Below are 15449 nucleotides of genomic sequence, written 5' to 3' on the forward strand. Positions count from 1 at the left end.
CCCTGTTCCACATGGTCAAGAAACTTTAACACCCTGCTTTATTTATCTAGTTGTCAATTTCTCTTCTATTACATCCTTGCCACCCCTGTGTCAAGAAAAGAATTGCCTGGCTCCTTGTTGGAGGGGTTCATTCCAGATCTTCTTGACCACCAATCCTGCTATGAAGTGTCAACATCTGGCCTCCTGGGTGCATGCTTTGTACTGTAAGTAGGTACCAACCCCAGACAAAGAAGCCACAACAGGAAGGCAAGTGGTGCAGTGGTTAAATGCAGCACTGCAGGCTACTTCAGCTGACTGCAGTTCTGCAGTTCGGCTGTTCAAATCTCACCGGCTCAAGGTTGACTCAGCCTTCCATCCTTCCGAGGTGGGTGAAATGAGGACCCGGATTGTTGTTGGGGGCAATATGCTGACTCCGTAAACCGCTTAGAGAGGGCTGAAAGCCCTATGAAGCGGTATATAAGTCTAACTGCTATTGCTATAGTAAACTCTGCCCCTACTCTCCATACAAACGTCACCCAAAGCCACGCCAGCATCAAGTAACAAAAGACCAGCTTCATGGAAGCCCAGTAATGAATTGCAAGAAACAGCCTGCATTAGGAGAGGTTTTCTCCTTGCAGTTTTGACCAGCACTTCATTGCTCCTCCAATACAGTAGCATGCTGTATTTAGAGTTGCACGTCCCACCATTCAAATGGTTCAGCCTGTCTATCCCTTCCATGTGTTTGCCTTGCTGAAATGCCTTTTAATCAAAGTAACTGTCCTCCTTGTCTCAAATGAAGGATTTTGGTTTGTTTCACTTCCTTCCATAATTGATATAAGGTAGCTTTATGTGCAGGGATTGATTTGTAAGTTTCATTTTGTATTGTTCTTACAAACAAGAAGGGAGGGTTGTGAGAAGAAAGAGATATGAACCAAAGTTTTCAGTTAGGATGATTTCAAAATTTGCTACAAATATTTGTAATCCTGTTGAACCGTTGCTAACTATGAAATACGTTTTTGCAAAACATGCATTTGTATGGATTTGTTTAAAACAGGAAGAATGAAACTGTTGGAAATACAATAATACAATAGCAAAGTTGGAAGGGACCTTGGAGGTCTTCTAGTCCAACCCCCTGCTTAGGCAGGAAACCCTATATCATTTCAGACAAATGGCTACCCAACATCTTCTTAAAGACTTCCAGTGTTGGGGCTTTCACAACTTCTGGAGGCAAGCTGTTCCACTGATTAATTGTTCTCACTGCCAGGAAATTTGTCCTCAGTTCTAAGTTGCTTCTCTCTGTTGCAGAAAATGACAGGCGTTAGACTTCTCAGGATACAGGAAAAGTTTATTTGGCAGCCAGGTTCAGAAAGCTTTTTTTTTTAATTTGCCTCTTCAAAACCTTGGTGCGTCTTAAACTCCGGTGCGTCTTATACTCCAAAAATATGGTAATCCTATCGTAGCATGGGAGCCTGCTCTGCAGTCATGCTGATATACTAATAATCTCTCCTGATTTGGCTTCCTAAGGGAGGAAAAGTTTGCCTAGCAGCTTTCTCTCACATTGCATGATTATGTAACTTATGACTAACAAGATTTAAGGGCCAACAAGAGCTAGTTGAGTTCAATAAAGTTTGGAATCCCCCCCCCTTCCCTAACATTGTGATAAAGGGACAGGGGTTCAGTGGCTAAGACACTGAGCTTGTTGATCAGAAAGGTCAGCCATTCGGAAGTTCAAATCTCTAGCGCCGTGAGCTCCCGTGACTTGTCCCAGCTTCTGCCAACCTAGCAGTTTGAACGCATGTAAAAAACGCAAGTAGAAAAATAGGAACCACCTTTGGTGGGAAGGTAACAGTGCTCCGTGCGCCTTCGGCATTTAGTCATGCCGGCCTGGCCACATGTCCACAGAGATGTCTTTGGACAGCCCTGGCTCTTCAGATTTGAAACGGAGATGAGTACCGCCCCCTAGAGAATGACTAGCACATATGTGCGAGGGGAACTTTTACCTTTAACAATGTGAATTAATCTTTTTGGACTTTGACATTGAACCATTCAAAGTACTTTACTAATAAGATAATAATATGTGGAATTGTGGCAAAGGGAAGGCGAACACTTCAGGTTCACTTTATCAGAGTACCCTAATAAACTGCTTTTAAATGATCTTCCAACTCAGTTGTTTATTGGTAAACTGAGGCAGAAATTAGGGCCAGATTTGGCTTTCAATAGCTCAGTCATCCAGGTCACTGTTGTCCCAAAGGTGCTTTTACAAGAGGCAACGGGACTTTCTTGTTTTTCTTTGAAGATGTTTCACTTCTCATCCAAGAAGCTTCTTTGGCTCTTACTGGGTGGTGGGGAATGGAAGGACTTTTTACAAGGAGAAATTCTTAAGAAAATGCTGTGACATACAAGTTGCCCAGCCTCTATACCTGATCTCCCCATACAGGCCCTGGATGCCTTTTGCCTCCAAGACCTCCCGGAGGAGAAGAGCCCTTCAAGCCAATTTAGATGAGCTTCATGATTAAGAAACAAGAACATGATGAGATAGGACAGCCTCCTTCCTTCCCCCATGGAAAATGCCCCTTTTCTGCCCTCTTGGCATGAGAAGCTGCATTGCATAGCAATAGCAATAGCAGTTAGACTTATATACCGCTTCATAGGGCTTTCAGCCCTCTCTAAGCGGTTTACAGAGTCAGCATATCGCCCCCAACAATCCGGGTCCTCATTTCACCCACCTCAGAAGGATGGAAGGCTGAGTCAACCTTGAACCGGTGAGATTAGAACCGCTGAACTGCAGATAACAGTCAGCTGAAGTGGCCTGCAGTACTGCACCCTAACCACTGCGCCACTTCGGCTCCATTAGGGCTGTGATGGCGAATCTATGGCACATGTGCCACAGGTGGCACACGGAGCCATTTGTTAGGGCATGCGAGGTGTTGCCCTGTCAGCTCCATCGTGCATGCGCAATCCGGAAGTCCGGGAACTGACTTTTTTTGCCCTCAGGAGGCTTCAGGGAAGCCCCCAGAAGCCTCCGGAGGGTGAAAAACAGCCCAACGTGCAAACCGGAAGTTTGGGAATGGACTTAATGTTTGAACATTGGGCCATTTTTCTCCCACCGGAGGCTTCAATATGGATGTGGGGATACTTGCGTATGACCCCCCCTGCACTCCCCACGCTTTTGGCACGTGATGGGAAAAAGGTTAGCCATCACTGGCTTAGGGGATCTTTCCCTTGGCCAAGAGAAGGAACAGCTGGAGGGCTAGCTTTCCTGAGGAATTGACAACACAAATGCTTGCCTCTCTAGGACCTTGCACTCACTCTCCTTAACCCTTAGAGCTCATCAGAAAAATGTTTCATTGCATGCGGATGAGTGTTGTTTCAATGGTTAAATCTACACTTTCTAATTCTTGGAATTTATTTTCTTTTCCATCTCAGATACACAAAGTGGAGTCATTTGAACTTCTTGGCATACAAAAATTATCTCTTGGGATGGGAAAGAGCTGGCGTCTTTCCAGCGCGTACAGGATCGGTTGTATGCATGAAAAGGCATTTTGAGTTCCACAAGATCCATTTGGAGTTACTTTTCAAGACAGGGAAAGAATGGAAATACGATCTTTAGCCACTAAGAGGACTGGAAAAGGCCCTTCTGCTGTTCAGCCTGGGACCTGTGGAGAGATCTGGACAAGAACTAGGCAGGAGATCCTGGAGGAGGAAACCATCATCCATTCAGAAGTTCAGCCCTGGAACTTCAGGAGCTCCCAATACCAGGAGGCTGAAGGGCCCCGAGGACTTTGCAGCCGACTCCATGACTTTTGTAGGCGATGGTTGAGACCAGAAAAGCACACCAAAGCCCAGATGGTGGACCTGGTGGTTCTGGAGCGACTCATGTTCCTTCTGCCCCCAGAGATGAAGAGCTGGGTGCGGGAATGTGGAGCAGAGACCAGCTCCCAAGCGGTGGCCCTGGCTGAAGGCTTCCTCCTGAGCCAGGCAGAGGAGCAGAAGAAGCAGGTCGAGTTGCAGGTGAGAGACCTTCATCTAGATGAGAACCCAGAAGGAAATTTTAAAAATGTGAATTCTTCTCCTCTCCTTCCCAGATTTCTCTTGACATTCATAATATGAAGAGATATGCCATGAATTCTTATAGGGCTTTGTACAATTCATTTTTTACTCAGCCTCACTGATGGATATTGGGGATTTTCAGGTTGTGTTTGGGGGACAAGGGTCCACTTCATATTGTTTGATGCCCATTAATTCTTCTTCTCTCTTGTCTCCTATTTCAAGTCCTTTGCTATGGAGATCAGAGATCCCGAGGGAAGGAAGAATCCATCAAATCCTTTCCAGGAGATGTTTTTCAGCAGATTCTCCCAGGAAGATCTGAGTCAGGATACCTCAGGAGGTAATCAAAGGTCCTCCCATTCTCCAGAGAAATCCCTGCTATCTCCTCTTCTGTAGAATACCTTTTTTGTTAATTTTGCGTGTTAAAAATCTGTGTCTCTCTCAGTAAAGAATAGAATGAAGATAACGCCTGCTTATGATGGAACTGAAACAATCACTGAACCTACAACTCAAGTAAGAAAAGCATAAAAAAATAAGGCTACCACAGTATTAGCATCTGTTAAGTAGCGAGTGATCCTTTTAGCAATTCTTTGACATCCAATTATGCAAGACTGCACAATAATAACTGAAATAATCACATTAGCACAAGGGTGTCAAACTCAATTTCACTGAGGGCCATATCAGTATTGCAGTTGTCCTCAGGGTGTTGTAGAAAAGATGGGATACAAAAGCCAGCTCTTTAGAGAAGGAAATGTTTATTGCGCAGGTTCAGAAAGAATGGCCTGAAAGTCAAGAAATTCCTTATAAAGTTTATCGCTTTCAGCTAAAGCCATCTGTTAGTTTTGGAAACACCCCTCAAGATTTGCCCTTGAGTTACAGCAATATTATGTCTATAGGAAGTCATAATACATAGGTCAGCCAAATGACAAACATAGCATGTATTTTGAGGAACTAACAATATGTGTCTACCAAACAGAATCTATGGCAGTCAAGCCAGCAAATAGGTTAAAATAGATGCTTCGCTTCGGCATATTTCATGTGCAGACTTCCTTCTAACCCGTGTCTAACCGCACCATGTCCTAAAAGCAAACCTTGCAATTTCTATATGAACAGTTAAACTTAATATCATGAAACCATAGTTTGGTTCAGGCTTGAGGCCTACTTTGGTTCAGCTTGCCACCTTAAGGGGGCTGGGGTGGGGAGTGGGAACATGGCCAGGGTGGTCGCAGCCAGGGGTGGTTCCGACTGCTGCTACTGCCAGTTCGCTCAGGGATGCACTGTGTACACCCGTGCACATGCGCAGTACTAAAAAATGCTTTTGCGTGGGAAGCCTGGTTGCTGCTGGTTCCAGTGACCCAGGCCGCCAAGTTACCATATTTTTCGGAGTATAAGAAGCACCTTTCCCCCCCCAAAAAAAGAAGATGAAAACCTGGGTGTCTCTCATACACTGAATACAGCATTTTTGGACTCCTGAAACCTTGCCCCCTTCACAAAAATGGGTCTGCATAGGGTTTGGGAGGCCTGCAAAGTGTTCCTGGGGGCTGTGGAGGGCAAAATGAGTGGAAAACGGCCCATTTTTGCTCGTTCTTGCCTCCCCAGCCCTCACGAGCACTCTACAAGCCTCCTAAACGCTACGCATGCCCTCTTTTTGACAAAACACAAGCATTTTTTTAAAAAAATGGGCTATTTTTTGCTCGTTTTTGCCCCCCCCATCCCCCAGGAGCACTTTGCAGGACTCTCAAACTCTCTGCATGCCCTGTTTTTCACAAACAATGAGGCATGCAGAGGGTTTGGGAGGTCTGCAGAGTGCAAAACCTTTCTTTTAAATTTACCTCTTCAAAATCTTGGTGCGTCTTATACTCTGAAAAATACGGTACTACCTATTCGGCTGAACTGGTCCAAACTGGTAGAAACCGACCTCTGGAGACAGCTGACTGGGCATGGCCTGGAGGTGTGGCCAGCTCGACATCGCTCATGTGGTGGGGGCACCTATGGGGACTAGGCGGGGTTGGGGAGGGAATCCAAGGGTCTGGAATTTCTGGTTGTTCTTTTGAACATGTTTTGCTTCTCATCCAAGAAGCTTCTTCAGCTCTTCTTCTTCAGAGCTGAAGAAGCTTCTTGGATGAGAAGCAAAATGTCTTCAAAAGAAAAACCAGAAAGTCCAGTTACCTCTTGAAAAAGCACCTTTGGGACAACTGTGACATGGGTGACTGAAAATCTCCATAGACAACATATTAAAAGGTAAAGCAGATCATTAAATTTGAAAGGGGGTGGCCAGCTAGAGCATATCATCAAGGAAGTTTTTGCCTGCAAAATAATTTCTAGCACTGATAATGTTACCTAGTTGGAGTAATTAAACATCTGTAAGAAAAGAACTAAGATCAGAAAGCACTAAGGACCCATTAACATAATCTCTAATCCTTCCATTTGTGCCTGGATTTGGGGTGCAAAGAATCCAGCTTTGCAAAGGATGACAAATGTTCTTCCCAAGCAATTTCTGTGCTATCTTTTCTCTTGTTAAACCAGTGGTTTATGCTGTTAGCAGTGGCTTCCTTGCAATTGGAGGAGAAGCAGAAATAGGGTTGTATGTCTCTAGATATTGATGACACCCAATTCAGTGGTGGGTTCCTACCAGTTTGGATTGGTTCAGCCGAACCGGTAGTAGTTTGGCAGCCTGCGTCGCTGGAATCGGCAGCGACCCAGGCCTGCCACGCACCCAAACTAGTACTCTGGGCGGCACCATAGGGACTGTCATCTTGTTTTTTGCTTCTGCGCATGCGCAGAACAATTTTTATTGCACTGTGAATGTGCGCAGTGTGCATTAAGTGCACGCACGCAGAATGCCCATGAGCAGACTGGCAGTAGTGACTGCCGTAACCCACCCCTGACCCAATTTAAATCCCTGGCTGCCTCTTGCAGTACTTTGATGAGGGTGTTGAGTATGAAGAGGACTATTTTTTCTCTGGGGACACCCCAAGACATTTGCTAAAAATGCTAAAAAGAATACCCCTCCCCTATTTTCCTCTTCAAACACAGAATGGGTTTCAGATGGTTAAAATCTGGATGGATGGATGGATGGATGGATGGCTGCAGAAGTGGGTTCTACCTATTCGGCCTGATTCGGCCGAGTAGGTAGTAACTCAGCTAGCCATGCTCTAACTGGTCCTATCGGTGGTGCCATAGGTGCTGCCATCTTGTTTTTTGCTTCCACACATGTGCAGAAGTAATTTTTTTACTACTGTGCATAACGCGTATCAAGCGCATCCCTGAGCAAACCCTGAGCAGTAACAGAAGCTGGAACACATCCCTGGATGGTTGGAGGGTAGGTAGGTACTAGGTGGGTAGGTAGCTGGATAGACAGACAGACAGACATCCAGTAGAAAGTTGGGATTCCTTTTACCGAATGACACTGAAAGTGCATATCTGTGCTTGGGATAATTTAAACAATCGGACAGATCTTGTACATCCTCCTGTTCTTATTGTGTTGTTTTTTCTTTGTTCAGGAGGGTCTTGTATCCTTTGAGGATGTGACTGTGTATTTCTCCAAGGAGGAGTGGTCACAGCTGGATCCTGACCAAAGAGCGCTGCATTCGGAAGTCATGCTGGAAAATCATAGGAACATGGCCTCTCTGGGTCAGGGTTTGCTACTGTCCATTCACAAAATTTGGGAAGACAGTTATTAATTAGATTAAATGAGATATTTCTTTTTCTCCACATTTCAAATATACGTTTGAGTTACGGTATTTTTTTCAGAGTATAAGATGCACCTTTTCCTCCAAAAAAAGAGGGTGAAAATCTGGGTCCATCTTATGCACTAAATACAGCATTTTTAGCCTCAAGAAACCTCACCTCCTTTGCAAAAATGGCAGTGCATAGCCTTTAGGAGACTTGTAGAGTGCTCCTGGGGGCTGGGGAGGGCAAAAATGAGCAAAAAACAGCTCATTTTTTGCTTGTTTATTCCTCCCCAGCCCCTAGGAGCACTCTACAAGCCTCCTAAAGGCTATGTATGCCCTTTTATTGATGAAAATGGGTCCGTTTTCGTGAAAAACGGGCCATTTTGGGGAGGTCTGCAGAGTGCAAACACTTTTTTTTTTTAATTTGCCTCTTCAAAATCTTGGTGCGTCTTATACTCCAAAAATACAGTACCTTTATACATTTTAGAACATTTTTCTGCTATCCTATGCCAATGGTATATCACTTTATAAAAGTTGCCTTTTAGATTATAACGTCATTTAAATTTCAGTGCTAACGATCACATATTTTCCTGCTGTTACCTCTATATATTATGATACAATGTCTTTGCTCATTGTATCATACATTTTAAACCTATTTGTAACTTTTAGCTGTTACATGTTCCTTTTTCCTACATCATAAGATTCAAATTCTTTTTTATGTTGTTGAATACCATAGTTCTTTCTCCCATCTTGAAACGGTCCAATAACAATATGAAAACCAGGAACAACTATAGCCTTCATCTGCTCTTGATTTCATTGGTGTTCCCCAGGGGTGGGATTCAGCCAGTTCGCACTTATTCGGGGAACCGGTTGGTAACTTTCTAAGTAGTTCAGAGAACCAATTGTTGGAAGAAATCTCCTTTTGTTTTCCCCCCACTTTACAGGGTTAATCCTGTAAGGAAGGCAGGAAGGAAACATTCTGGTGTTGTTTCTAGCCTCATCTTTATTGACCTACTTACAGAAACTGCCTCTCCGGTTAACCCTTATTACATTGTAACAGCTAAGGCGAAGCGTCCATCAACCTGAGTGACCTTGAGTTGGCCACGCCCACCCAGTCACATGACCACTGAGCCCCACCTACTCAGATGGTCATTAGGGCAGAGAACCGGTTGTTAAATTATTTGAATCCCACCACTGGTGTTCCCCTACCTCAGGTTCTGATGGCTCCGAATATGTTACACATTATCTTTGCCTTCTGCTTCTCTTCTGTAAGATACCCCTTATGTTGGGAGCCATGAAGTTATTCTGGATTTATATCTATTTCATGTTTTCAGTTTGCATCCCGTTTTTTAAAATATAGCTTAATCCTAACTTAGAACAATAGAGTTGGAAGGGACCTTGGAGGTTTTCTAGTCCAACCCCCTGCTTAGGCAGGATACCCTACACTACTTCAGACAAATGGTTATTCAATCTCTTCTTAAAAACTTTCAGTGTTGGAGCATTTACAACTTCTGGAGGCAAGTTGTTCCACTGATTAATTGTTCAACTGTGAGGAAATTTCTCCTTAGTTCTAGGTTGCTTCTCTCCTTGATTAGTTTCCACCAACTGCTTCTTGTCCTGCCCTCAGGTGCTTTGGAGAATAGCTTGATTCCCTCTTCAAGCCTCTGAGATATTGGAACACTGGTCTCATGTCACCCTTAGTCTTCTTTTCATCAGAGTAGACGTACCAGCAACCATTCTTTATATGTTTTAGCCTCCAGTCCCCTAATAATTTGATTTCTCTTCTATGCACTCTTTCTAGTTCATTGTACCACAAATATCGATGCCATCCAAATCTTGGGTCACACTCTTCTAGTTCTAAAATTCTATTATTTCTTACCATTCTTTCATCCAAAACAAAGTGCAGGCTGCAATGTAAGTTTCAAATTGAGCTGACCAGATCCTCCTTTTTCCTTTGAATCTTGGAGAATTTGATATTTAACCTGTGTTTTTTCTATATAAACAGATTTATCTTTCAAAAGTTTAATCGAGAAAGTGTAAGTCAGATTTTCAAAGGCCATCTCTTCATCCTAGAAGATTGATTCAGTTTGTTTTTCATTGTATTCAACCTTCCTACAGATTGCACTTTTCCCCTAATCTTGCCCTAATATTAAGGTGATCAGATTTTCAGATTGGTAAAGAGGGACACCATTGACCGGGGGGGGGGGAGGCTTGATTAAAAATTTTAGGCGATTATATGACCCCAGGACACTGAAACCATCATAAATACGAATCTGTTGCCAAACATCAAAATTTTGATCACGTGACCATGAGGATGCTGCAATGGTCGCTAAGTGTGAAAAATGGTCGCTAAGTGTGAAAAATGGTCACTAAGTGAGAAAATGGTCATCAGTAACTTTGGTCACTAAATGAACTGTTTGAAAGCTAAAGCTAGCTTGCATTATAATGCCTTATGCTAGCTTACATTTTCAAGAGAGAGAAACTAAACTCCTTATTAGAATTGAAATAGAAATGAATAGAGTAGAATACAGTAGAATAGAGTAGAGTAGAGTAGAGTAGAGTAGAATAGAATAGAATAGAATAGAATAGTTTATTAGCCAAGTGTGATTGGACACACAAGGAATTTGTCTTTGGTGAATATGCTCTCAGTGTACATAAAGAAAAATAAAATAGAATACATTCATCAAGAATCAGAAACTATAACACTTAGTGATAGTCTCTCTCTCTCTCTCTCTCTCACTCACACACACACACACACACACACACTCCTCCTCTGGATTCACTGGGCCTTTAAAAATTCCCCCTCCTGTGCAAACACTCCTGCAGCCTCTTTCTCCCCTCTTTCTGGATTCGCTCCGAAGTTTTTAAAATGACCTCTTCTGGTTATCAGCCACGTGAGACATGGGCAAAGGTGAAATGGAGATGCTTAAACTTTTCCACCCAGCCCGCTCACTGATTGGCTGGAGTCCAGGCCCAATCAGTGAGCGGCAGGCTGGGCTGGCTTAGACTTAGTGTGGATGGGTGGGGGATGAGCGACCGCAGATGGGAGGGGGAGTGAGCAAACTATAAAAGCGGGACTTTTTGAAAACTGCCCGGGACCCGGGAGAAATTGTAGAAAAGCGTGCTTGTCACGCTGAAAGCGGGTGGTCTGGTCACCTTATATTATATGCATTTTTTTCCTTTTCTTGTGAAGGTAATAATGGGGAAGAAAATGAAGATCCTGGGGAACTATTCCAAAAGATCAGTTCTGGAGACAGTATGGAGAAGCCTGTGATTCAAGTGGAGCTAGAAAGCCATGAGAGAAACCAGTCAAATAATTGGAATCAGGGAAGCACATCTTCTCTTCATGCTCCAATGCAAGAATTTGTTGCCCAGCAAGGAAAAACAAATAAAAAATATATTGGGAGCTACATAAAACTATTCAGAAACAAATTAGATGTAAATAAACACTATCAAGCACAAACCAAAGGAGAAGGTTATACATGCAGACACAGTGGAAAAAATGACAAACAGACTTTCTTTTTTTCTCATGAAAATGAGCCCGGTACATCTCAAAACAGAACCTACACAGAGGAGAAGATGTATAAATGCTTGGAGTGTGGGAAAAGCTTTACTAAGAACGATCAACTTACAACTCATAAGAAGATCCACACAGGAAAGAAGGGCTATCAATGCATGGAATGTGGAAAGAGTTTTATTCGCAATCATCAACTTAATTCACATAAGAAGATTCACAAGCCAAAGTCCTATAAATGTACAGACTGTGAAAAGAGCTTCAGCGAAGAGAGAAAACTTACTTTCCATAAAATGATTCACACAGGAGAAAGGCCTTATAAATGCATGGAGTGCGAGAAGACCTTTATTCAGAGCTATCATCTTAGCTCACATCAAAGGAGTCACACAGGAGAGAAGCCCTATAAATGCATGGAATGTGGAAAAACTTTCACTCACGGTAATTCTCTTGCTTCCCATTACTGGATCCATACAGGGGAGAAGCCATATAAGTGCACAGAGTGTGGCAAGAGCTTCTGTGAAAATTCTTCTCTTACTGTTCATAAAAGGATCCACACAGGAGAGAAGCCCTATAAATGCATGGAGTGTGGAAAGAGCTTCCCTAAGAGCAGTGAACTTGTTTCCCATAAAAAGATCCACACAGGGGATAAGCCACATAAATGCATGGAGTGTGGAAAGAGCTTCACTAAGAACAGTCAACTTATTTACCATAGTAGGATGCATACAGGGGAGAAGCCCTTTAAATGCATGGAATGCGGTAAGGCATTCATTAAAAACTATTATCTTAACTTACATAAAAGAACGCACTTAGGGGAGAAGCCTTATGAATGCATGGAATGTGGGAAGCGATTTATTAGCAGAAATTATCTGAATTCTCATAAAAGGGTTCACACAACGGAGAAGCCACATCAATGCATGGAATGTGGAAAGAGATACCATAGTAGGGGAGCTCTTACTGACCATAAAAAGATCCACACAGGGGAAAAGCCACATAAATGCATGGAGTGTGGAAAGAGCTTTAGTAAGAACTCTAGACTTATTTACCATAATAGAATCCATACGGGAGAAAAGCCCTATAAATGCATGGAGTGTGGAAAGAGCTTCCCTAAGAGCAGTGAACTTGTTACCCATAAAAAGATCCACACGGGATAAGCCACATAAATGCATGGAGTGTGGAAAGAGCTTCCCTTAGAGCAGTGAACTTGTTACCCATAAAAAGATCCACACGGGATAAGCCACATAAATGCATGGAGTGTGGAAAGAGCTTCATTAAGAACAGTCAACTTATTTACCATAGTAGGATGCATACAGGGGAGAAGCCCTTTAAATGCATGGAATGTGGTAAGGCATTCAGTAAAAACTATAATCTTAACTTACATAAAAGAACGCACTTAGGGGAGAAGCCTTATGAATGCATGGAATGTGGGAAGCGATTTATTAGCAGAAATTATCTGAATTCTCATAAAATGGTTCACACAACGGAGAAGCCACATCAATGCATGGAATGTGGAAAGAGATTCCATAGTAGGAAAGCTCTTACCAGCCATAAAAAGATCCACACGGGAAAAGCCACATAAATGCATGGAGTGTGGAAAGAGCTTTAGTAAGAACTCTATACTTATTTACCATAGTAGAATCCATACGGGGGGAAAGCCTTATAAATGCATGGAATGTGGAAAGACTTTTTCTGGGAGCTCTTATTTTAATTCCCGTAAGAAGATCCACACAGGAGAAGCCATATAAATCTGTGAAATGGGGGGAGGACTTCAGGACGAGTAATTCCATATATGGATCCAGTTGAATATGAATCAATGCAGCGGTGGGATTCAAAAATGTTAGCAACAGTTCTCTGCCCGGTTGCTTGGTGAGCATGGCCATGGTGGGCGTGGCCTACTTGGCCTCCTGCACCATGGCGGGGAGGGCATTTTCACCCTCCCCAGCCTCTGGAGGCTTTCCCTGAGCCTCCAGGTGGGAGAAAACTCCAGAGGCCCTCCAGAAACCGGAAACAGACAGGCTTCCAGACTTCCAGAAGGCACATTTTTGCCCTCCCAGACCCTCTGCATGGGTAAGGTGACCAGATTTTCAGATTGGTAAAGAGGGACACCTTTGAACGGGGGCGGGGGGCTTGATTAAAAATTTTATATGGAGCAACAAAATTTTTCATACAATGCAAAAATATTGTAATTTTTTTTTATTTCAACATAACTACAATTTACAAATATAAATTGTAACTGTTGCCAAACATCAAAATTTTGATCACGCGACCATGAGGATGCTGCAACGGTTGCTAAGTGTGAAAAATGGTCGCTAAGTGTGAAAAACGGTCATCAGTCACTTTTTTCAATGCCATTGTAACTTTGGTCACTATACCACCTTTCTTGCCACTGTTCTTAAGTGAATAACTGCAGCTGATAAGTTAGTAACATAAGTGAATCTGGTTTCCCCATTTGACTTTGTCAAAAGGTGATTATATGACCCCAGGACACTGAAACCATCATAAATACGAATCTGTTGCCAAACATCAAAATTTTAATCGCGTGACCATGAGGACGCTGCAATGGTCACTATGTGAAAATGGTCACTAAGTGTGAAAAATGGTCACTAAGTGTGAAAAATGGTCATCTGTCACTTTTTTCAGTGCCATTGTAACTTTGGTCAGTAAGCCCATTATACCATCTTTCTTGCCACAGTTCTTAAGTGAATAACTGCAGCTGGTATTTTGTATTTTGGATAGAATCTTTTTTTAAATAGTCTAAGACAATTTAAAAAAAGAATCGACACAGAATAAATTGAAGTAAAACATTTCAAAGTATTGTGCATAGAATTTTTAAAAATGGTTTCACTTCAATTTATTTTGGATAGAATCTTTTTTTTAATAGTTTAAGACAATTAAAAAAAAGAATCCACACAGAATAAAACTATTTTAAAAAATCCTATGCACAATAAATAAAATATTATTTTAAAATACATTAAAAAAAATAAAAGGAAAAAACCCTGCTCACTTACCAGCAGGCACAACATGTTAATACAAAGAACTGAGCAAATTAAAATGGTGAAATTAGTCAGGGAAATATTTTTCAAAGAAACTTTGCCACCATTTTTTCCACACGAGCTGACCCCAACCTCCGTGCCCCTCCCTCTGGAAAATCCAGGAAGGAACACTCGCTACCTCTCTAGCCAAGTATTTCCTGGAGCTCTATGGTACTGGGTCATCTTTTCTTATAAAAGTGAGTAAAAGGGGCAGGGGGTCCATTTTCGTGCTTTAAAGTTTTAATATCTTCAATGAAAGTACTGAGACAGAGAGAGAGAGAGGTTAGACAGAGTGTCTTTTGTCTTGCCCCGGTTAGGATTTCTTAAGCAAATCCACTGGGCTTTCAACATGAACCCAGAAAATCGGGACTTTTTAAAAACTCCCTGGGACACGGGACAAATTGTTATAAATCGTGACTGTCCTGCTGAAATCGGGACGTCTGGTCACCTTATGCATGGGCCCTGTACTTACCCAGCATGATTAACAGGCCGCATGGAGACTCCTGGGAGGGGAAAGCCAGGGTGGGAAGAGCCAGCCACAACTAGTTCAGTGAACCAGATGCAAAATTAGCATGCAGTTCAACCGAATTGGTCTGAACTGGTTGAATCCCACCCCTGAATCCATGTCAATTGTAGATTTAGTTATTGAATTATAAGCATTTTCTATTTACATATATGCTGAATTAGAAAAGTTTTTTTTAATCTGATCTTTACAAGTGGCAGCCTCCGAGAGCTAGAATTTACCAATTGAAACCAAATAATGCGCACGTGTTTTATTTGTGAAAAACAGATTTTTAATGCTATTTCACATGAATAAGAGAAAATGTTTTTTTTTCTTCAGGTTTATCCCATTTTCAATAGAGAAGGCCCAAATCCATCACCAAAAAGTTCTATAAATGTTTAATTTTTGAGAGAAAGATCTGGCTTAGCTAACAAAATGTCATTCCAGGCATATTATGGGCACAAGGCATAACTCAAGAAAGAGTTGGACAAAGTATAGCTAAATATGAATCATCAATATAGGTTTTATGCTCAGGAGATTATCTAATGAATAGATTAATTTAGAAAACCTTTTTATACAATTCTTGGGGTGAAGGGGAAACTTTATTTGTCCATTATTTTCTGCACTTTTTTAACTTTGAAGAAAGTGTTATGTAGTTGTATTAGTTTTATTTGTACAACATTCAATAAAATTATTTGGAAAAA

At 42.1% G+C, this 15449-nt stretch overlaps 1 pseudogene across 1 annotated transcript in view; it reads left to right on the top strand.

Moving 5' to 3' along the window:
* Positions 1-15449, top strand: part of LOC148047312 (uncharacterized) — a 42410-nt pseudogene extending 26961 nt beyond the window's left edge. Inside the window, exons 2-6 of the transcript XR_015696119.1 lie at positions 3406-3990; positions 4252-4366; positions 4472-4539; positions 7530-7659; positions 10894-15449. The product of XR_015696119.1 is annotated as an uncharacterized LOC148047312 (transcript). The remainder of the gene's footprint in view (positions 1-3405; positions 3991-4251; positions 4367-4471; positions 4540-7529; positions 7660-10893) is intronic.

The sequence above is a fragment of the Thamnophis sirtalis genome, unplaced genomic scaffold (assembly GCF_051295495.1).
Source record: "Thamnophis sirtalis isolate CommonGarterSnake01/CBP01778 unplaced genomic scaffold, rThaSir2_p1.2 scaffold_3, whole genome shotgun sequence".
Lineage (NCBI taxonomy): Eukaryota > Metazoa > Chordata > Lepidosauria > Squamata > Natricidae > Thamnophis > Thamnophis sirtalis.